Raw genomic sequence first — 23140 nt, 5'->3', positions numbered from 1 at the left:
TACCCAGCCGGACCTTGGACATATTTCTCCTCGTCTCTACCCCTACCTCTGATCCCTAACCTCACCCCTCTCCCTCCCATGCCACATTCGTCTAGTATCATGTACCTGTGTAACATTGCGTTTGTCTTTTTTGAGTATGCATCACCATGCTCCAGTAACTGTTTGTAACCATGTAACTTTTACCGAACTACCTACCCCCTACCCCTACCCCTCCCCGCTCTACTCCTCGCCACTTTCCTGCTACTGACCTCTGCCCTCATCTGTCCTGGCCCTAGTCCCCACCCTGTTTACCTGTGAATTTGAGATCTAGCTAATTTGTCTGATGCCCGATGGAGCTACCTGGTTTAGCTTTAGGGGAGACAGGTCGGGGATTCCCTCCATGGACGTCACCTACCCAGTCGGTCTTTAGCCAGACTTCCTTTCGTCTCTCCTGTCGTCTCTTCCCGCATCCTCCCTCTATTTATGTCTCTATTTCTCTCCTCTCTCAATGTATTGAGACTGAACTATTTTGTCTGATGCCCGATGGAGCTACCTGGTTTAGCTATAGAGGAGATGGGCCGTGGACTCCCTCCTTGGTCGTCACCTACCCAGTCGGCCTTTAGACAGACTTAATTTCGTCTCTCCTTGTGGTCTCTTTCCCTATCCTCCCTTTCTCCCCTTCCCTGTCCCCTCCCCTCTACGCTCCGTTTATTTTGCCATCCATGTTCTTTAAATATTTCCCTTGGAGAACTAGCTATTTGGCCAAAGCCCGATGGAGCTACCTGATAGCTATAGAGGAGATGGGTTTTGGGACTTCCCCCTCGACCGTCACCTACCCAGCCGGACTTTGGGCAGACTTTCTTTCGTCTTTCTGCCGTATCTCCCTCCCATCCCTTTACCCTTCCCCTCTACACTTCACCTATCTCGTTTTCTATGCTCTTGTAATTGTTTGTCTAGCAACTGATGTAAATTGGAACTGATGTAATATTGTAACCTTGTGGAACCTCATGTAAAGCACTCTGATACCTCCGGGTCTAGCCAGCTCTATATAAAACTCTTAAAATAAATAAATAAATAAATAATAATTGTTCAGGCATGTTTTGTTCCATCATACATGCTCAACTTGTAGTGAGCTCTGTTCGGTCATCCCATGTGCTGAAAGTGTAATCAGAGACAAAGTACAACTTAGAGTATGACAAAAAGAATATATTCACAAGTTTAACCTGTCAATATCATAATTCAAAAATAATTTAAATTGAATGACGTGTTAAAATGTCAAAACGCCAACCATTCAGATAAATTAACAGGCGTGGCCATTTTGACAAGAGTCTGAACATCAAGTGAAACAGGAGAATTAGTACCTCACTGTCACACAGATTAAATCACCCTAAATCATGTCAAAAGCATCTCATGTGTAATAATAGGGGGCCCCTAACCTTCAATAATCGGTTGTACAAACAGAACCTCACAATGCAAAGTGGATTTATAACAACACAAAAAAGAGGCCATCTTGGAACGGTGAAGACTTCGGGAAAACATAAACATGGTAAACCCTGAGGTTAAAAGGAAGAATGTAATCATTAAGTAAACATCAGATTTGAAACGAGATGATATCCTGTGGAACTCCTACAGAGTGCAAGGAACAGGGTAATGAGAAAAAGAAAGGAGAAATTATTAGTAACCAAAAGATAACAAGTAGGTTTGGTTGATTATGGACTACAATGTCAAACATCAAGAACTAAGAAACGTATTCCAAAGGAACTGGAAAATGTTGCTTTGTGATGAGACTTTGAAAGAAATTTTACCCAACAATCTGAAAGTAACATACAGAAAAGTAGCGTCCCAAGGAGATATATTGGTACAAAGTCATCTACCAACCAGGAAAAAAAACAAAGAACAATTGGTTACAGAGGCTTGATGTTTGGTAATGAACGAAGTGCAAAGCATGCGAACACGGAGTAAACAGAACAACACATAAGCTACATAATGGAAAAGAGTAAAAAATAATGGAACACATACCATGTGAGTCTAATTATATAGTTTAAGTATTACAATGCATGTACGGAAAGTCAAACGTAGGAAGCAAAATCAATAAGGTAAAACTGAGAATTTTACTACACCTGTGAGCCATAAATAAACTTGATTTTATCTATCCAATAGCTAAGCATTACTGAGAAACACATGCAGGGAAAACAGAGGAAAAGGCCTACTTTGGGGTAAAACACATGAAGGCTGGAGAAGGAGGAGGCAATTGAGATTCTAAGAAGAATGGAATCTAGATTGAGAATATCAATGGTAACAAAAGCCCGTCTTGGTCACAATTTGAATGCAGAACTGTATATCCCCTCTGAGAAAATAACTCTATTTGAAGTACTGATCATAGTCATAAATGTAGTTGCCTATTATTGACTTTCCAAGGAATTTAATATGTGAGTCTTAAGATTTTGGATTCCAGGAATCTTGGACTGTTTTAATCTAGGGCATTGAGAGTTGAGGATCTGTGAACCCCCTTTATTCTGACTCCTTGCACCTGCTCCGCATGATGATTCAATATGCGAAAAAATATTCTTACATCCTGTACAGCAAGAATTTGAGTTAACATCCCTATAATTCCACCATCCTAGACTTCCAGATTGGTTTGCACTAAGCAGTTTCCAAGATTCAAATGGGCAAATGGCAATGTCACTATATTGGAAGGAAGTGGTTAAACCACTATCCTTAACCACAAGCATAGCTCACTACACTTGTACTTTATTGAGGCCAAAGGGGAAATAGAATTGGAAGGTGCCTTATGGGGATGAATTAATTTAACTCCTCATTTAACTTTTTATTTATGATAGGCACACTTAATGGTATTTGCACTTTACAAGGTCACGTGGGAAGGAGTTCATAAGATAGACTTTTTAAGCACGTTATCAGCACTAGCACTTTCTAAAGACAATAATAGCACTAGAACTATATGGACAATAGATAAACTGAAAGGGACATATTGAGGATGACAAATAAGTTATGAACTATGCGATTCTTAGGATAGCTTCTTTAATAGAATGAACAATAGCACTTTATATATGAACATCAATATACATAGACAACCAGGTTGAAGGGATTTGAAATTTTAAAATGGTACTTTACATATAAATATAGCAGTCCCTCCCAGCCTCACATCCTCCTCCTCTACTTAGTAACTATATGTTGTTTCATCAGTCAATTGGCGACAGCCTGAAATTGTACTAAAAAAGTTGATATGTGACTATAGAATGTAACCGGAGATGCCCTGGACCACCCCCTCCTGTTTTGCATAGATCACATTGCTGATTCAATATAATATACTGGTTATGTTATGTGCAAATACAAAATAGACTACCTATCATCCTGGAATAATTATATTTTTCTGTCTTACCCTTTTATCATTTTGATTTATATGGTTTAATGTAATATCTTGTCCTTAGACATGTCAAATGCAATAGGTACCCTTTACTTCATGCAACAGGTCTGTTTAGGAATGTAAGCATATGTACTTCACAGTAATGTTATACAATAATGACAACCATCAGTGTAAAACATGTTAATGTTTTGAAGAGTAAAAATGGTGGCATGTTTAGGAACATGGAGTGTGAATGCTCTGGTTGTTTTTAATGGACACTAATGATGGACTCGTTCACAGGAGCTTCATTGCAGTGTTTACTGAAACAGCGAAATGAGTCAGCTGTCTTTTCCCCACTTGCGCAGAATGGTGATGTTGTGAAGACACAAATGAATTACCGATACCCGCTTTGTGTACCGCTTCCTTCTCCATGAGAGGATACATATATATTTTATTTCCCAAAAAGCTGAAAAATTGTCAATTACAATGTAATATTTCTGATGTTCATGGGCGGCCTCGCGCAGGATCCCAGATGGCAATTTGTGACATTATAAACGCCATGGATGACCATTGACGTTCTATATACGCATGATCCTGAGCTGCGGTGGGACTGAATTCATAGCACCTACACTCAGTTAGGTCTTGTTGGACGAATTTATGGACAAGATCTTTGTTCCTGACAAACAGTTGTCATGGAAACTGAGCATAATAGTCACAGGTTTTTCATGCGTATGATTTGCAGACTTAGGGGCCGATTAGGATGGCGGACGGACTTGCGTCCGTCCGCCATCCCAGAGGTGGAGGGACCGTCCGCATGGACTGCGGAGGTCCCTCCGTGCAAATCAGGATGTGACCGCCACCCTGGCGGTCACATCCTGGATATTTAACATTGCGGCGGGTGCTGCTTCAAGCAGCACCCGCCGCAATGTTAAAAGTGCATGTGTAACATTTACATGCACAAAGCGGCAGGCACCGCGCGGTGCCTGCCGCTTTGTGCATGTAAATGCTGGGGGGTACCATAGGTACCCCCCATGTGCACCCCCCACCCGCCTACGCCCTGGGGGCCCGCAACGGGCCCCCAAAAGCAAAAGTACACATGCTTTTCCACGGCGGAAAAACCGCCGCGGAAAAGCATGTTTACTAATGCTTCCTAATTTGGCTGGCGGTGTCTGATAGACACTGCCAGCCAAATGAGAGCTTTTCCGCCGCGGTTGTAATCCGACCGCGGCGGAAAAGCAGCGGACAGAATCCAAGACCCACCAGCCATCGTAATGCGGCGGTGGGTCTTTGGTGACTCCGCAGAGGATTTTCCGCCTCCTCCGGGCCGGCGGTGGCTTCCGCCGGCCCGGAGGAGGCGGAAAATCCTCTATCATAATCGGCCCCTAAGTGTTTTTTATAATTATGTGGGCTTGGTGCTCTTGTGTCATTGTTGGTTGGTCATAAGTCAGTATTACCCCTAGGTATTCAGCAGTGGTCAGGCCCAGTACATCAAAAAGAAAAAAATAACTACAGTTAATCATGTGAACAATGATTATCAGGACTCATTATTACTCATAGGAATCTTGAGCCATTGCTCCATTTCTCTGATACGCATAACGGACAAGATTCCAATGTTAGTCTTAATAGCTGTTTCTTGGTTTTATTCTTTTATAGATGCACATACATTTCTTCATCCTGGTTGAGCCCAAGAGGGATTTTGATTTTGAATCTAATTATAAGTTTAGTCTCATGTTTTGTGCTCCATTGCCTCCCCTTTCATGTGGCGGTATGGTTGCCAGGCATGAGTATTTCATGGCTTGCCAGGTTTTTCCATCTTGCATGTTCATATGTTTGGCAATAGCGTACGTCTTATCATGATTTTGTGTGGCTCTTATATGTTCAAGTATTTGCTTCTTGAGTTCACATATAGTGCTTCCTATATATCTTTTGCCACAGAAACACTCAATCAGGTATACTATATACGTTGAGTCACAAGTGATTGTCTCTCTAATTTCAAAGAGTTTTCCTCTTGGATCTTTAAGTGACTTGAGATTTTTTCCAATCTTGCATGCTTTACATGTAATGCACTTGCCAAAGCCTTTCTGTCCAGTTTGTAGCCATGACTCAAGCTTACCTCCAGTAAGCCCCACAGAGCTGCGTTGCAGAGAGGTTTAAAAAGGGGCGTGGCCTCAGACAACCTCTCTGCAACCCAGCTGTGTGGCGCATACTGGAGGTACCCGTTGGGCTAGTTGGCCCCCAGCAACCCTCAGGATTCAAGTGGACTTTTTTTCTTTATGTAATTTTTTAGAAGGGAACTTTTGTGGCCCCCCTTTTTTAACCATTTTTCTTGCCCTGGGGACCCCACCCCCCAGGGCCTTACCCCTTTTTATATTTTTTTTAAAAAAGGGAAGGGGGCACCAGTCCCTCCTCTTGAGGCCAATTTCGGCCCCTGGGAACCCATTCCCTGGGGCATGGCCACATATTTAATACTTTTTGTAAAAAAAATGTAAGGAGGGGGCTGCATGGCCCCCCTCCTGAGGCCATTATTGGCCTAGCAGACCCCATCCCCCAGGACTGTGCCAGTATTTGTTTTTTTAATATTTCATTTTTTTTTAATCAGGGAGGGGGGCTGCGTGCCCCCCTCCCAGGCCACTTCTGGCCCCGGAGACCCCATTCTCCGGGGCCTGGCCTAATCGTTAAGGACCGTGGGCGGAACCCCAATGTCCCCACGGTCCCGCCGGCTCCCCTCGTCCCGCGGGATCTGGCATTGCTTTTGAGCAAGGGGAGCTGCTGACATGCAGCACACCTTGCTCAAAAGCAATCCTGCTTTGTTTTTTGGAAGCAAGAGCAGGTTTTCCAAAAACCAAAGCAGAGTTTGCAATGACAGGGCGCCCTGCCAAAGCAAACAGCAATGTCTCGGGGTTGGGCACCCCCGGACATTGAAGGATCCAGCCATTGGGGGTTGGCGGTGCCCAGGGCCATCAAGGGCTCCAGGAGGGGGCCTCCCCCCAACCTTTAAAGCCCTGGGGAGGTGTCGGTCCCCGGGGACCCGTAACGGACCCCCGCATTTCAATAAAGAGTGCCCCAAGCCGGTGGAGGACCCCAAAGCAATGTGGCGGGGCTCGAGCCCCACCACACTAATTATTTATTACAGCCCCGGGAGGTGGAAATCCTTGGGGCTTGAGGGGACCTGCCATGCCCCCACCCTTAGTTTACAAACCCCGGGGTAGGTGGTGGTCCCCGGGGCTGCTGGGGGCCGCATGCCCCTGCATATATTTACTATAGGCCCACCCGCCCTTAGTTTACAAAGCCCCAGGGAAGTGGTGGTCCCTGGGGTTGGCGGGGCCCCAACAGGCCCCCACAAATTAAATACACATTGCCAACGGGACCTGGCCCACCGGGGGCCTCATTAAAAAGAAGAGCGGGAGCCCGCACATCATTTTTAAAGAAAATGTTGGCGGGATTCGCGACCCCTAAGTGAATTCCACCAAAATTAGTTTACAAAATGTTTTTTTTAGACCTGGGGGTCCTTGTGGGACCGCCTGAACAGGCCTAGGGGGTCAGGTTGTTTCTACCCTGCCTCCTTTTCTTCCTTTTTAAACTCTTTTTCACTGTTTTCTTGTGACCGAGTCACAAGATGGTTGCCAACACTTCCTGGTTTGGAGTGTTGGCAGCCAATCAGAGTGAAGCTTGTGCCGGGAGGGTTCACGAACCCCCCCTGGTCCTTAGATATATAAATGTTTTCTTTCTTTAATTTCTCAGCAACTACTGAACAGATTTACACCACTTAACAAAAAAAAGGGTCTTTCCGAACCAATGGCTTCCTTTTTGCCAAATTTGGTCCGTTCAGGATTCGGGCTGCAGCTTTGTCTAAAGTTTCCTATGGAAATTAACATGGGTAAATTGAGTTTTGGGACCCCCTTTTTCTCTCGGCCCCCGCCTGACAAATCACCCCAAAACTTTCAAGACAGGAGATGACTGGAGTGCCCCACTAGTTGTGAAAATGTCACGAAGATTTGTCAAACAACGCTAAAGTTATTGGGAAAACAAGAATAGAAACGAGGTCCTAACTACATATACATATATATATGAACAAGCTCCCTAGTGGAGTGAAACGCGTCATCTTTCATTTATTAAAACGCCATTCTGCAACTCACTTGAGGCTTGAGTGATTTCTGGGCTGATTTGACGCTGCACTTCGTGGGGCTTTTGGAGGTCTGAAACCTTGTGTACTCCGTCGACCATTGACGGAGCAGGGGCTGTTTTCTTCACATATATATATATATATATATATATATATATATATATATATATATATATATATATATATATATATAATCCTCGCTCTATTCCACGAGGTCCATCAACAAGGGGATCAGTGGCCAGGGACGCGGGATTACTCCAGGATCTAACTGCTTTACAAGATGAGGGAGCACTTACAGCGTCACAAGACGAACCTGTTGTGTTTAATGCACCTGGACTGACAAAATTCAAACCAAAGTCAACATTTTCACCATTGACTATACACGATAACCTTGACATTTTCCACGACCTCACTATTGCAGGGATTAAGCAGTTACATGTTTCGACTTTGAAAATGAAACGTAAAAACAGTATTCATAACAACGAATACAATAACTTGGTCAGGAAAATACAAGCTGATAACTCAATCATTGTTCGCGAGGCCGACAAAGGGGGCAATGTCGTGCTTTGGCCAAGAACCTTGTATTTGGAAGAGGCATACTTACAACTTTATGACACATCTTGTTGCAAACGATGTGAACTTGCTGGGATAAGACATGCTCAGAATGAACTGGGGAACCTATTATTAAGTTGGAAAAGTGCGGGCCTCATGAGTCTTGACGAGTTCAAGTTCCTGAAAAAAGACTTTCCAGTTATGCCGGTTTTCTATTTAATCCCCAAAATCCACAAGGATTCCCACAAGCCACCAGGCAGACCCATCATTTCTGCCAGAGACGGTCTGTTGGAGAATGTCACAAAATATATCGACTTTTTTCTCCAAGATTTTGTTACTGCTCTGCCGTCATATGTACAAGACTCCAGCGATTTCTTAAGAAAATTGGAATCTGTAGAATGGCAATCTGGGTACTGGCTAATGACACTTGATGTATCGTCGTTATACACCAGTATCAGACACTGTGATGGATTAAGGGTTACACAATATTTCTTGGACAACAGACCGGTTCAGTTTGTAGAGCACAACAAGATGCTGATGTCAATGACCTCCTTTTGCCTTAACAACAACTATTTTCAGTTTAACAGCCAATGTTTTCAGCAGATCAGAGGGGTGGCCATGGGGGCCTGTTTCTCTCCTAGTTATGCCTGTTTGCACATGGGCTACTGGGAGAGACAGGTCCTCATGGGGTCACACCATCTGGTCGTGATGAGGACATTGTTCAATGGTATCGCTACATTGATGATATCTTTTTAATTTGTCGCGGTACCGAACAGGAGGCCTTAGAGTTCATCATGCAGCTTAATACCAACTCATTTAATCTGGAGTTCACCCACCACATGAGTCAGGATAGTGTATGTTTTTTGGATGTTCAAATCCTAGTCAGCAGCAACAAATTACATACCACAATGTTTCGTAAAACCACTGCTGGAAACACTGTTCTCTACGCGAGAAGTCATCATCCGGCACACCTGATCCGTAGCATCCCCTTCGGGGAGATGCTGCGGATCAGACGCATTTGTAGCACGGAGGAACAGTGTAGACAGGCTCAGCAGGACAGCAGGGCACGTTTTTTTTTAGCCAGGGGTTATTCTGTGACAATCATTGATTCTGCTATCAGAAAGGTCACTGCCATGCCTAGAGAGGTTGCCGTATTACCACGGAAGGGCTCAATACAGGAGACTGACAGTACTAATCAACCAGTCAGACTTGTGCTGACATTTAATCAGCAATTCCAGGCATTACATAAGATCGTATCAAAAAACTGGAATCTGGTCTACAATGACCCAGTCATTGGCCACCTAATGCCAGCAAAACCAACCATTTCTTGCAAAAGGGCATTCTCGCTTAGAGAAGCATTGGTTAAATCTAGCCCTGAGGTGGTTACAGTGACCCCTTGGTTCAAGGCGATCAAGGGCTTCAAAAGATGTTCCTCTTGTAAAGCTTGCCAACATGGCATTAATAAAACCCAATATTTGACTCCTTTCTCTGAAACTCCCCGGCTGATAACTAAACAACTCACGTGCAAACGGAGTATACAGTTTATGTGCTGGAGTGTCCCTGTGCCCTGCAATATGTGGGTAGTTCCAAGTTGCAGGTGCACAAAAGGCTACTCCAGCACATTAGGGCAATCAACACCGAGGACGCCTCTTACCCAGTGGCGCGTCATTTTAAGAAACATCATGGCAAACAAAGTCATCTCCTAAAATAGTTTGCCATTGACGCAGTCCCACCTTTACGTAGAGGCGGTAACAGGGAGGCCAAGTTGTGGGCCCTAGAGACTAGATATATCCTCGATTTGGATACTAGATCTCCTAGGGGTCTTAACACCAGTGTGGATTTCCACACACATCTGTAATTCTAATTTGGCCTCCATGCTTTTCCTATTTTGCTAGGTTGTTAACGGTAAATGGACAACCTAACTGTATCCTGCTTAATAGTCATGGGTTCACAACAACAGGTCTCTGTCTCTAGGGCTTCTAGCAATCAGCACAGGCTTAGTTAAGCCATCCTGATTAACTGAAAATTCCAACTTGCTAGTTGTTGCAGTTGACCCGTGTTTGTCAAGATCAGTTTATTAAATCATGAAATTGCAGCCCATATTTACAATCGCAGGGGCTTACTTTTTAACACTTTAAATTTGTGTGTTTACACTGTTACACTCACATTTTCTTCTCTTGTTTCACTCTATTTAATTTACATGAGTTGGTGGGAAGGTGGGATTTCAAGCCCACTGATGATTACAAGAGTTTCAACAGTTTTTTTGTGTCAGATTCAAACATACATGAGCATGTAATCTTACTCACTTGGGTTTTATTTTTCTTATTTTTTACACAGGCATTATGACATTTATCCAAAATGCAAAAACGCGGGGAAAACCCATTATTGGGTGTGTGACACTTGACAATATTGTTGTTTGTCTTACGATCACTGTGATTGTCTCTGTTGTTTTTTAAGGGTTTTTTATTAATGATTTTAAAGATTATGAAATCAAGTATTCCCTTTAAGCAATGTGGGTGCGTCTGCCTGTGTTAATATTGCTCGTGGTTTGATACTAGAACTGTTTGCTATGTCTATTATCTCACATTGGGAACCACCAATCATGTTTCACTATTTTTTGCACTATATGTATATATATTTTTGCATATACATAACATATATTCACCAAAAAAAACAAAGGTTACAGGGACATTATAGCTAAGCTCAGATTTCAGTCATACAATACCATAGAAATGTATCAGTTATAGTTATCTGAGCTAACTATAACGCACACACCTGCAATGTACTGCTTATGACCTCACCTATTGCATCACTCATGAGCCGCCCTCCTGTGCCGATGTGGTCCTGCAGACCCAATTTCCCAGGGCCTGGCCTTTATCTTAACATTTTTAAAATAAGAGGAGTGGGCTGCATGGCCCTCCTCCTGGGCCAATTTCGACTCCAGGGACCCCATTCCGCAGGCCTGGTTTTTTTCTGGGTGCCCTAGTCCCACCCAGTTTAGCAGGGAACAATGGTTCTTGTGCACAATCAACAAGTAATAAACAATAATATAAATATTAATAAACAGCACAATTGCAATAATCAAAGGCAATGAGATGTCAGAAAGAGGAAAAACATATATCACTATTTTTTCTTGAAGTGAAGTTGTTTATATAAATGCATATTCATATTATTTTTAAATCCAGGACATGGTGTCCCAAGTGATAGAAGAACCTATATTTTAAGGTTGTGACATAAGATAAGGTTTCAAGAAAATATAAAAAGATAACCATCATGTTAATATACATTGAATACTCGTAGCCTCCTAGTACAATAATAGGGGCTAGGAAATGGTTCGCTTTAGGTTGTTGATGACATTTCGACCCAACAGTCAATATGGGGTCTCTTCAGGACCCAACAATGGAGGGACACCTGAAAGAATGATAACCCATGCATCAGTACAGAGGTTGCATAGAAAGCGAGAAAACTGTGTATAAGAATGCTCCTTTATGGTTGGTTTTCCTACCTGAGAATGACTGTTAGATCGTGTGATGTGCACCTTATGGAAGTGAAAAATAAGGGGAGGGTACCCACATAGGGCTCAGCCGGGCACTGTATGGGCGAGAAAAGGGGCTACATTATAATGAGCATGAGCACGTTGTTGTGCAATTTGGTAATACCAGAACCGGGAAATGCCTGGTACTGCCTTGAGTAGAGGAATGAATTAGGCGATCTTTGATGTTCTTGCCACGCTTGAATGTGAACATGGGTGATTCCATTGCAGGATCTATGTTTCTAATTAGATTCCAGTTTCTTTTCATCAACATCTGAATTTTGTTAGTTTCTATACCAAAAGTGGTGTCACAGATCAGTTTTTCAAGGGGTATTTTGTTTCTGGTAATGAGTAATTCTTCTCTCAGGCAGCACCACACACACTTGAGGGAATTTCTCACTATTTTATTTGAATAAACCCTGGCTAACAGTGTGACTTTTAGAATTAGTGACTCTCTCATATAGTCTTCTTTTTCGGGAACAATTTCTGCGGAGACATAGAAATTGGCCAAATGGTAGTCCATCTCCTAATGCACGAGGGTGGATGCTGTTATATGAGAGAAGGGTGTTTCTTTCAGTGGGTTTTCTATGAAAACGGGTGTACAGTGCTCCATCCTCATGTATGATTGCTAGATCTAGGAAAGCTATTTCTGACTAATGTATTGTCGGAATCACTGACAGAATATAGAATGCAAGAATATTGACTTATCACAATATCAGAGTAAAAATATAGAATGACAGAATATCAACTCCATATCTACAAACATGTAAGTGCAAAAATATGGAATAAAAAATATCAATGTTAAACATATAGAATACTAAAATATCGAATGTTTTAAATGTCTTAAAAATAATACAACATTAATTAAATAATAAATATAAATAAGTAAAGCGTACTCAAAATTCAGTAAAAAAGGAAAAAATCTATAAATAAAAAATTTAATCAAAAAAACATATTTTTTATATATGTATATTAATTTAATAATATTAAAAAGTAATTATTATTTATAATTTTAAAATGTTAAAAACATATTTTAAAATATAATTATATATATATAAATAAACCTATAGTATAAAATAATAAATTATATATAATGAGTTAAAATATTAAAAATATATTTTTCTCAATTAATATTTTACAGTACATTAAATATACCAATAGTGAAAACGTTGCATAAAGTAGGGGATAAAATTACTATTCCCACTCCAGCGAGAGGGAATAGTAGTGTAAGTGTTGGATAGCGGGTGGGTAAAAATTACTATTACCACTCCAGTGAGTGCAAGAGTAGGGAAAGTGTTGGATAGAGGAGGGGTAAAAATTACTATTCCCACTCCAGTGAGTACAAGAGTAGGGAAAGTGTTGGATAGCGGAGAGGTAAAAATTAATATTCCCACTCCAGTGAGTGAAACAGTAGGGAAGTGTTGCATAGCGGGTGGGTAAAAATTCACTATTCCCACTCCAGTGAGTGCAGGAGTAGGGAAAGTGTTGGATAGCGGGTGGGTAAAAATTACTATTCCCACTTCAGTGAGTGCAAGAGTAGTAAAAGTGTTGGATAGCGGGTGGGTAAAAATTACTATTCCCACTCCAGCGAGTGGTACAGTAGGGAAAGTGTTGGATAGCAGGTGGGTAAAAATTACTATTCCCACTCCAGCGAGTGGAACAGTAGGGAAAGTGTTGGATAGCGGGTGGGTAAAAATTACTATTCCCACTCCAGAGAGTGCAACAGTAGGGATAGTGTTGGATAGCGGGTGGGTAAAAATTACTATTCCCACTTCAGCGAGTGCAACAGTAGGGATAGTGTTGGATAGCGGGTGGGTAAAAATGACTATTCCCACTTCAGCGAGTGCAACAGTAGGGAAAGTGTTGGATAGTGGGTGGGTAAAAAATACTATTCCCACTCCAGCCTGTGCAACAGTAGGGAAAGTGTTGGATAGCGGGTGGGGAGAAATTAATATTCCCACTCCAGCGAGTGCAACAGTAGAGAAAGTGTTGGATAACTGGTGAGTGAAAATTACTATTCCCACTACAGCGAGTGCAACAGTAGGGAAAGTGTTGGATAGCGGGTGGGTAAAAATTACTATTCCCACTCCAGCGAGTGCAAGAGTAGGGAAAGTGTTGGATAGTGGGTGGGTAAAAATTACTATTCCCACTCCAGTGAGTGGAAGAGTAGAGAAAGTGTTGGATAGCGGGTGGGTAAAAATTACTATTCCCACTCCAGCGATTGCAAGAGTAGGGAAAGTGTTGGATAGCGAGCGGGTAAAAATTACTATTCCCACTCCAGCAAGTGCAAGAGTAGGGAAAGTGTTGGATAGCGGGTGGGTAATAACTACTATTACCACTCCAGCGAGTGCAAGAGTAGGGAAAGTGTTGGATAGTGGGTGGGTAAAAATTTATATTCCCACTCCAGCGAGTGGTACAGTAGGGAAAGTGTTGGATAGCGGGTGGGTAAAAATTACTATTCCCACTCCAGTGAGTGCAACAGTAGGGAAAGTTTTGGATAGTGGGTGGGTAAAAATTACTATTCCGCAAAAAACCCCGATATTTTTAACAACTATATTATGACTTTCGATATTACTAACTTCGATATTATTAAAAACTATATTTCTTACCTCCAATTCAATATTCTGAACCACTATATTTTTGTAAGACAATATTTTGGCAATTTTATATTTAAAATTCGATAATTTGGCAACTCGATATTTAAAATTCGATATTTAGACTGTTCACCGTATGGTCGATGTTAACATTAAATGGTTTTGAACAATATTGAGATATTTAACAAATTCATGGAAGTAATATTCGGAGCCGGACCTGATTAGAAAAATATCATCGATATAATGTTTCCAACATTTAATTTTGGGATGGTTTGTGTTGTGTACCGATAAGAAATATGTTTGTTCAATGAAATCCATACAGATATTAGCTAGATTGGGAGCGAAAACTGCTCCAATTGATGTCCCGAGGCACTGCTGGTAGTAGCTTTCATCAGACAAAAAATAATTATATTGTAGTGCAATGCACAGTAGGGAGATAATGAAACTAGTGGGGACTTGCATGGGCCATGTTTATGTCTCTTGTAGTTTTTCTATTAGCTGGATATTCTCCTCCTGGGGTATGTTGGTGCATAGCAATGAAATATCAAGGGTGGCTAGCCAAACTATCTCAATGTTAAAAGGCCTATTGTCGAGGAAAGCGGCGGTCCAAGATGGCCGCGACCTGAGGAGCTCCGTTGTGACAAGCTGAGCTCGTGTAAGAAGGATTGTTTTTGCGGCGGTTTTTCTTGGAAAAAACGGCAGAATTCGCCGTCGGAAGGCTTCCAACCACTTATGGTTATGCCTTTGGACCATATTGCTGCTTTTTGAGTGAGTTATGAGCTAATTCACCTTTCTTAAATCTGCGGCCGCCATTTTGTTTTTTCTGCTGTTTTTTTCCCAACGCAGTAGTTTCTCTGTTTCTCCTTCTCCCTTCGCTGCCAATTTTGTGCTTCATGGCCTCAATTTTTCCTTGCTACATATGGATTAGAGGTCCTACATCTTTTATTGTCTTGCTTTGCTGAACTCTTAATTGCTGTTGTGCCTTTGCTTTGACGCCCGCAATTCACCTCAGGCATGCTTTTGTTGCAGAGGCTCATGCTCCATATGTGATATTCTGCCAAGTACACCTTTCTGCTTGGTACTTCATCTCACTGAACTCATATATTTGTTTTATTTGTTTTATTTAACTTGACTGGCTCCCGCATATAACATTTTTGCTTCCAGTTAATGCTAGAATTTGGTCTAGTTGCCTGCCGCTCCACATATATCCATTCTACATCACAATTGCTCGGCACTGCTTATCATTGGTCTTTTTATTGCCTTCCTTTTTGCTTCTTTGGTTATACTACCAAAAATGGATCCTTCTCATAACACCAAGGCTCATAGTTCTACTTCCAGCACTCGTAAGGATCCCGCAACTGGCAAACGTCTTAAAAAAGATCCTCTGTCACTGTGAAAGTCTCCGCTTCCTGTCACTCTGGAAGACATTATGGAAGAATTGCGGCTTATACGCTCATTTATGACTGATACCGGAACAACTCTTCAGAGGTTAGATGATAAGTGGTCGAGCATGGATATGAGATTGACAGATGTGGAGCAGAAAGTTAGTGATGCTCAGGATGTTGTTGCTAAAGTTGCCAGCCTTTCTAAGGAGATTGATCAACTCAAGAAAACCTCAGAGGATTTGGAAAATCGCAATAGGCGCAATAACCTGCGCATTTATGGTATTCCGGAAAGTTCTGAAGGGCCAGACATCATTAAATTTTTGAAGACCCAAGTCCTTCCAATTACAGTTCTTCCCAAGCATGTTGATGTCAACATTCAAAGGGCTCATCGCCTCGGTCCTAAGAACTCATCTTCTTCATCTAAGCCAAGGGGTATAATGGCCTATTTTCTCCTCTATTCAGACCTCATGATGATTCTTCAATCCGCCAAACAACACAAGCAGTTGCTCTGGTCTGGTCATAAAATACTTCTTTCTCAAGATGTTTCTAAGTCAACTGCTGCTCGACGGAAGGAATTTCTGGACTTGAGGCCTGCGCTTCGATCGATAAATGCTCGTTATGGCCTAATACATTCTTGTTTTTTTAAAGTAACGTATAAAGAACGGTCCTTCAGCTTTGATGATCCTGCTGACCTTCGAAAGTTCATTCACACTCATAAAGAAGAACATATGGAACTCAGCAAACCTTAATGTTTCTCTTTTGGTTTTCTTGTTTGATGTTTCACAATGTAAAATGTTTTTCTTTCTATTTTGTTTGCTATTATAATAAGTTTGCTGATTTTTTCTTTTTGTTCACAGGCTCCTTCCCTGCTGTTTCTGTTGTATGTATTTCATATCGTGTTATCCTGATGTTTGTATTGTGCAACCCATCTAGCCGCCTTCCCTCCCTATTTTGGTAAGTTCCCTTCATTTGTTTTACTTGGTTACAGTTAATCTTTGGATTTCTTATTTGACTGTTTATTCATATTTACTGTTTATGTGACCTTTTTCTCTTTTGTGTCTCCTTCTCGTGCGGTTGTCTGGTTTCTCGCTATCCCCTCTCCCAGTCTAATGCTATTTGGTAAAGTGTCCTTTATGACTAAAGTCTTTCGGCTTTTTGTCATCTTTTTTTTGCTTTCTCTTCTAGGGGGATTGTTTCCTCCCATCTTCTCCTTTCTTCTATATTTCACCTTTCTTCTTTTCCCTTTCTCTTCCCTCTCTTTTTCTCTCTGGTCACCCTTTTCCTTTTCACTTTCATCATTCCTCCCTTATTTCAAGGCACTCCTTACTCTACCTTGTTTCCTTCACCCCTTTTCTCATATTTATTCATACTCTGATCCTTCTTTATTCTTCCAACATATCTACAAAATTTTCAATCCTTTTTTTTCCTCTATGACGGTCACGAAACCCAATGTCTCTTTTGCTATTTTTCTTCCAACATTCTTTCTTTGTTCTCCTCTAACTTTTGTATCTAGCTTATCTCTACCATGCTATATTCTTCCTTTTTATCTTATGGTCTACATTTATGTGATTCTTGAAGATGAGCAGTCTACGTATCTTTTCTTGGAATGTTAAAGGGCTCCGCAACCCAGTTAAAAAACAGCGAGTCCTATCTCACTTAGCCAGACTGAAATGTCAAGTTGCTTTGTTGCAAGAAACTCCCCTCTCCCTTAAAGATTTGTCTTCTCTAAGCAAACAATGGGTGAGTGAAATTTTATGTTCTCCTTCAGTTAATAAGAAAAATGGTGTTATCATTTTGTTTCATAAGTCGTTATCTATTCAGTTAAAAAATGAATACTCACATACTAATGGTAGATGGTTATTCTTGGATGTACACGTTAATAATACAGATTTATCCTTCTGTAATGTTTATGGTCCTACGGGTGTAGATTTAAATTTCTGGAATGATTTCTCTACACTCCTTTCATCGCATGCAACTGCTTATTTAATTGTAGGTGGTGATTGTAATCAACTGATGGACCCTTTTCTGGATCGCAAGTCACAATCTAGATCAGGGGTCTCCAAACCGGTCCTGGAGGGCCGGATCCATGCCAGATTTTTTGGATATCCCCATTGAGATACATGTAGTTATTTTAAAAATCTGGCATGGATCCGGCCCTCCAGGACCGGTTTGGGGACCCCTGATCTAGATTTATCCCTAACAAGATGCAAAAGTCTTTTTATAAAGCCATATCCTCTAGAGGCTTAATTGATTCTTGGAGGTTATCCCATCCTGATTCTTTGGAATTTTCCTTTTTTTCTCCCGTACATGCATCACACTCACGCATAGACTTCATTTTTCTCACTCAACACACCTTACAATTTATGACTAATGCGGAAATTGGCTCTATCCTTATCTCAGATTATGCCCCTGTTATTCTAGATATCGACTCACCCTCCCCTGCTCCCAGGTCCCGGCATTGACGTTTCAACAACTCCCTTCTTTTGAAACCCCAATTCACCGAACAATGTAATCTTTTTATGGAGTAATTTTTTCATAATAATCTCGATTCGGCCTCCCAATTTTATTTTATTTGGGATGCTTTCAAACAGCGGCTAGAGGGTATATTAGTAATTTTGTTTCTCGTAAGAAAAAACAAGCTCTTTCAAAATCTGCTCTTATCCTCAAACAAATAAAGGAATTAGAACACCGCTTTTATACCTCTAATTCTGCAGATGCCCTTTCCGCCCTTGTCAGAGCCAAAATTCAATTTAATAAACATTCTTGGGACTCTGCTTGTAACAATCTCCTTAAATTAAATTCCAAGATGTATGGCGGATGTAACAAAGCTGGCAAATCTCTTGCTAATTATCTCAAAATTAAGAAACAGAAATCCAAAATCACAGTCATTACTGATGTTCATGGGAACCGTCACTCCTCTGATGATAAGATTCTCAACTGTTTTGTTCAATATTATTCCTCCCTATATACACCCGAATCTACCCCTTCCTCTGCTCTAATTGATGAATTTTTCCAGTCTATTCCCAAACCCCGGGAACCTGGATCTTGACTTCTCTTCCCTTGATGCACCTATCTCCGAAAAGGAGATTCTTCACGTTATTACTCTTTTACCCAAAGACAAATCCCCGGGCCCTGATGGTTTTTTTTTTTTTTTCATTTCAAGAACGTCTTAATAGCACACCTCTCCTCCTTAATCACCAATTTTCTTTCCTTGGGGGGATCTCAAGTTTCCTTCTCACAAGCTATGTTATGTTTACTCCCAAAGAAAGATAAAGATCCATCACTTTGTAAAAATTATCGGCCCATTTCCCCGATTAATACCGACTGCAAAATTTGTGCAAAAATGTTAGCCTCCCAATTAAATGTTATTATTCCCGATCTTGTTAATATTTATTAATCTGGTTTTGTCAAGGCTAGATCCATCACAGATAATTTTAGAACCCTTCTTAAACACCTCGCCTCTAAATTATCTTCTCCACTTGCCGATATAACCCTTGATGCTGAAAGCTTTTGATAGGGTTAATTGGGATTTTATGTTTGGTGCTCTCCGTTGGCATTGTTTTAGTCCCCACATCATTAAACTTATCCATTTACTGTACTCAGCTCCTTCTACATCAATCTCGGTTAATTGTGCTCAATCCTCTTATTTTCCTCTACATAGAGGAACCAGGCAAGGTTACCCCTTGACCCCTCTCCTCTTTATTTTGGCTTTAGAACCCTTTCTTGAAAAAATACATCGTTCCACATCATACTCTGGTATTGTATACAAAAACATTGATATCAAATTCACTGCCTATGCTGATGACATTTTACTCTACATCTCTAAACCCAATACTTCTCTTCCTGCTCTTTTCTCCTTATTACACGAATATTCCTCGGTTTCTGGATATAAACTGAATATCGATAAATCTGAAGTAATGCCCCTTAATACATTTTGTCTCCCCCATACGTTTCATAGTTCTGGCTTTGAATGGAATTCTTAACACATTAAATGCTTGGGTATCCTCTATGCTAATAATATTAAAGTAACCATGAAACTCAACCACAAAGCTATTCTCTCTAAACTTTCTGCTCTCATAGATCGCTGGTCTCTATTATTCTTGTCTTGGTGGGGGAGATTGGCAACCATCAAAATGATGCTTCTCCCTATTGTCAACTTCTATCTCTCAATGCTTCCCATCTCCATTCCCGCCTATTTCTTCACGCTCATTAATCGCATTTTTACCAAATTCTTATGGAATAATCGCAAGTCTAGGATTTCTCTTTCTCGCCTTCAACAACCTAAAAACTTAGGTGGGGTTAACGTTCTAAATCTTATCCTTTTTTACACCTCCTTTACTTTAAAACAGATCTGGCCCTTTTTAGCGGATTCCACTTCTCCTCCTGTCACAGCCTGGAGTGCTATAGAAAGAGCACAACTTTCACCTATTTCTTTTCTTGTTGCCACTCGCTTGACTCAGCCTCCCAAAAGATTCCTTTCACCCACTTTCACACATTTAAGGGCACTTACACTATCCATTTTTCGTTCCTTCCTTTCTCAATTACGGTTTCAATCTTCCATCCCGTTATGGTATAATAACTCTCTTAAGATTAATAACAAAGCACTCTTTTGGAAGGAATGGATTGACAAAGGCATTATGTATGCAGATAAGCTCTTTGTTGACGACTCTTTGTTAGATTTCTCTGTTCTTCGTACGTCTTTTAACTTATCAAACATTTACTCTTCTCAATATCCTGCTCTCTCATCAGCCCTCACCACCCTCATGTCACATCAAAAATCTCTACCTGTTTCTGACCTGTTACACTTTTCTCCACCAGATTTCTATCCCCCTCAAAGCTGCTGCCATCTATAAGATACTTTCCCGCTCTGTCTCAGACCGTCCCAAATCTAAATCTGAGCTTGCATGGGAAAAAGACTTGTTGCAGGAATTTTCTCTCTCTGTTTGGGATTCCATATGGTCTAAAATTCACACTGCTTCCTGCTCTTCTAGCACTACACAAACATATATTTTTTATAATCGTCTTTTCCTTACCCCTTCAGATTTATTTAAATTCAAATCCCTGGAATCCAGTCATTGTTGGTCCTGCCCTCATGCAGATAGCGATATTTTTCACATGTTCTTCCACTGTCCATCAGTTAAATCCCTTTGGCAAAAAGTATGGTCCAAGTTGAACGATATTTAAGCTTTAAATACACTTTTAATATAGTTCATATTTTCCTTGGTGGTTTTTCTCCTATTTGGAATGTTCCCAACAATGTTCGCAAATTTATAGACTTGTTTATAGCTATTTCTTTACAGGTGATCACTTTGAATTGGAAGGATACGTCAAAAACGTCTTACAACGCTTGGTGGAATCTGTTGTCACCATTATAGACTTGATCGTGCTTATGCTAGTACAACTCCCCTTTTAACCAAAAGGGATTTGTTATGGTTACCGTTAACTAATTTCCCTTCCAAATGTATGACTTAGTTTTTGTTCATATATTGTTCATATATCCTTTTTGATCTGTTTGCAATTTTCTTTTCTACTTCTCTCCCCCCCTCTCCCTCTCCTTCTCCTCTTTTCTATCCCCTTTCTCTCTTTCTTCACAAAAAATTTCAAAAATACATTTTCTCCTAGTATATTTATTTATTATTCCCTTTCTGGGATTTGTGCTTGATTTCACCATACAGTCAAGTATCTCATGTTGCTGCTACTTGCTGCTAGTGATTTTGTAATGATGTTTTACTTGGTTTTACTTGATTTAATAAAGCTTTCTAAACTCAAAAAAAGGCCTATTGTCAATCAGATTCATCATGAACATGCTATCTCTTGCCAAGGTCTCTTGTGTGGGGACAAAGTCAATATATTTTCCAATGGGTTCTAAGATTGAACCACACCCTGATAGAATGGGGCACCCATGGGGTTTCGTAATGCCTTTATGAATTTTTGGCTGGGTATAAAGCACAGGTGTTCGAGGGCTTTCAGTGTTCAGGTACTTAAATTCTTTCTTAGTGATATAGCCTAGTTCTCTGCCTTTATTGTTAGTCTAAGGATCTCTGTTTTTATTGCAGACAACAGATCAGAGGCCAATTTCTTGAGTCTCTGATATGTGATTTGCTTATGGATTTCCACATCATAATCCTTTCGATCCTGAATTACGATTCATCCGCCTTTATCGGCTGGTTTTAGAATTATGGTCCTGTCATTTTTTAGATTGTGTAGGGATTTTCTTTCAGCTAAAGTAATGTTATAAGGAATAAAGCACCTGGATGAATTTGTCTTACTTTTCGAAAAAATTGAAACAACTTTGTTTTTAAGTTAAAAAAAGTTGTTTTTCCGTGATGACAAAAGGTGGACCTCTGTTCAGCAATGAAATCTCTTCTGAGGATAGCAAGTGCTGTGATAGATTACATATGGGTATCCTGTCTGTGTTTCTTTCGTGTATGTCTAATATGGTTGTGGACCTCATTGGTAGTATTTCCTCCTTTTTTGACGTTAACCAGGGTACTGGTACCATGTCTTGCCCTTGCCTCATGGGCCTCTCTCTAAAACGGGCTGTCCTGGGTGGGTATCTGGACGAATAGGTCCAGGCTGTGTGTCTGAGGCCTCAGAGCCTCCTGAGGATTCTGAGAAAGTAATCAGCTGGTTTCTTTTGAACCTGCTCCATGTGTTCTAACTATTCTGAGTGGTTATGGCAGTGTAATAATCCTCTCTTAAGTAGGGATATGCTTTCTCTTTACTGAAGTTTTTTATGTCTTTTGTAACCTTGTCTGCTTTTTTCTTTAGTTCGTATGCATTAAAATCATAAATCATTTCGTTAAGTTTATCAAAGAGTGCTTTGGCTTCTGCCACTCCGTCTCCTCCTAAAAGTTCTCGCTTGTGATCTTCTATCTCCTTTAATTCTGCCTTGGCCTGTTCTAGTGCAGTCTCTACTGCAAGCACCATCCAGTGGTGTGAGCAGGTGGTGGAAATGTGGCTGAATCCACCTTTAAACTTTGGATCTTCTCTAAATATTCCTGGCACATTCCGAACTTGCAAATCTTGAGGTATGATTCCAGCTTTAAGGTACTCTGTGAGCATGTGTGCATGCAGCTCTGTTCTTACCTGCTTTTTCTTGGCTTTCTCATGTTTCTCCAAGATTATCTGTTTTGGACTCACTGTTTTGTTTGGTTGTGCAGAGAACAGTGATGGACCATATTGTACATGAAGTGTACACTGGAGATCAGGTAGGTGATGAAAGTAGGGTTTATTCAGAGAACGAGATAAGTATCAAGCCTCCTGCCTCAGCAACCGCCAGGTCGGAATGCAGGGAATCTGGAATCAACTGCATGCAATGCATGATTCCAGATTCCACATTCCATGGTGAGAGGCAGGAGATACAACGAGAATACAACATATCCTCTCTTCTTAATGAACAAAGTATAATTCATATAATAACACACTTGAGACAAGAAAGAAGCATGTAAGCTTTACATTTGGGACAGAATGTCTTTGCAGAGTGTAGGCACTCTGAAGGAGCACGAACAAAACTAAGCAATAAAATCACTAATGGTAATAAAGGATAGTAATGAGTAAGCAATAAAATCACTAATGGTAATAAAGGATAGTAATGAGTGCATTATATAA

This window comes from Lissotriton helveticus, chromosome 4_1, assembly GCF_964261635.1.
Source record: "Lissotriton helveticus chromosome 4_1, aLisHel1.1, whole genome shotgun sequence".
NCBI classification, from domain to species: domain Eukaryota; kingdom Metazoa; phylum Chordata; class Amphibia; order Caudata; family Salamandridae; genus Lissotriton; species Lissotriton helveticus.
Note: the sequence above shows the minus strand (reverse complement) of the source record.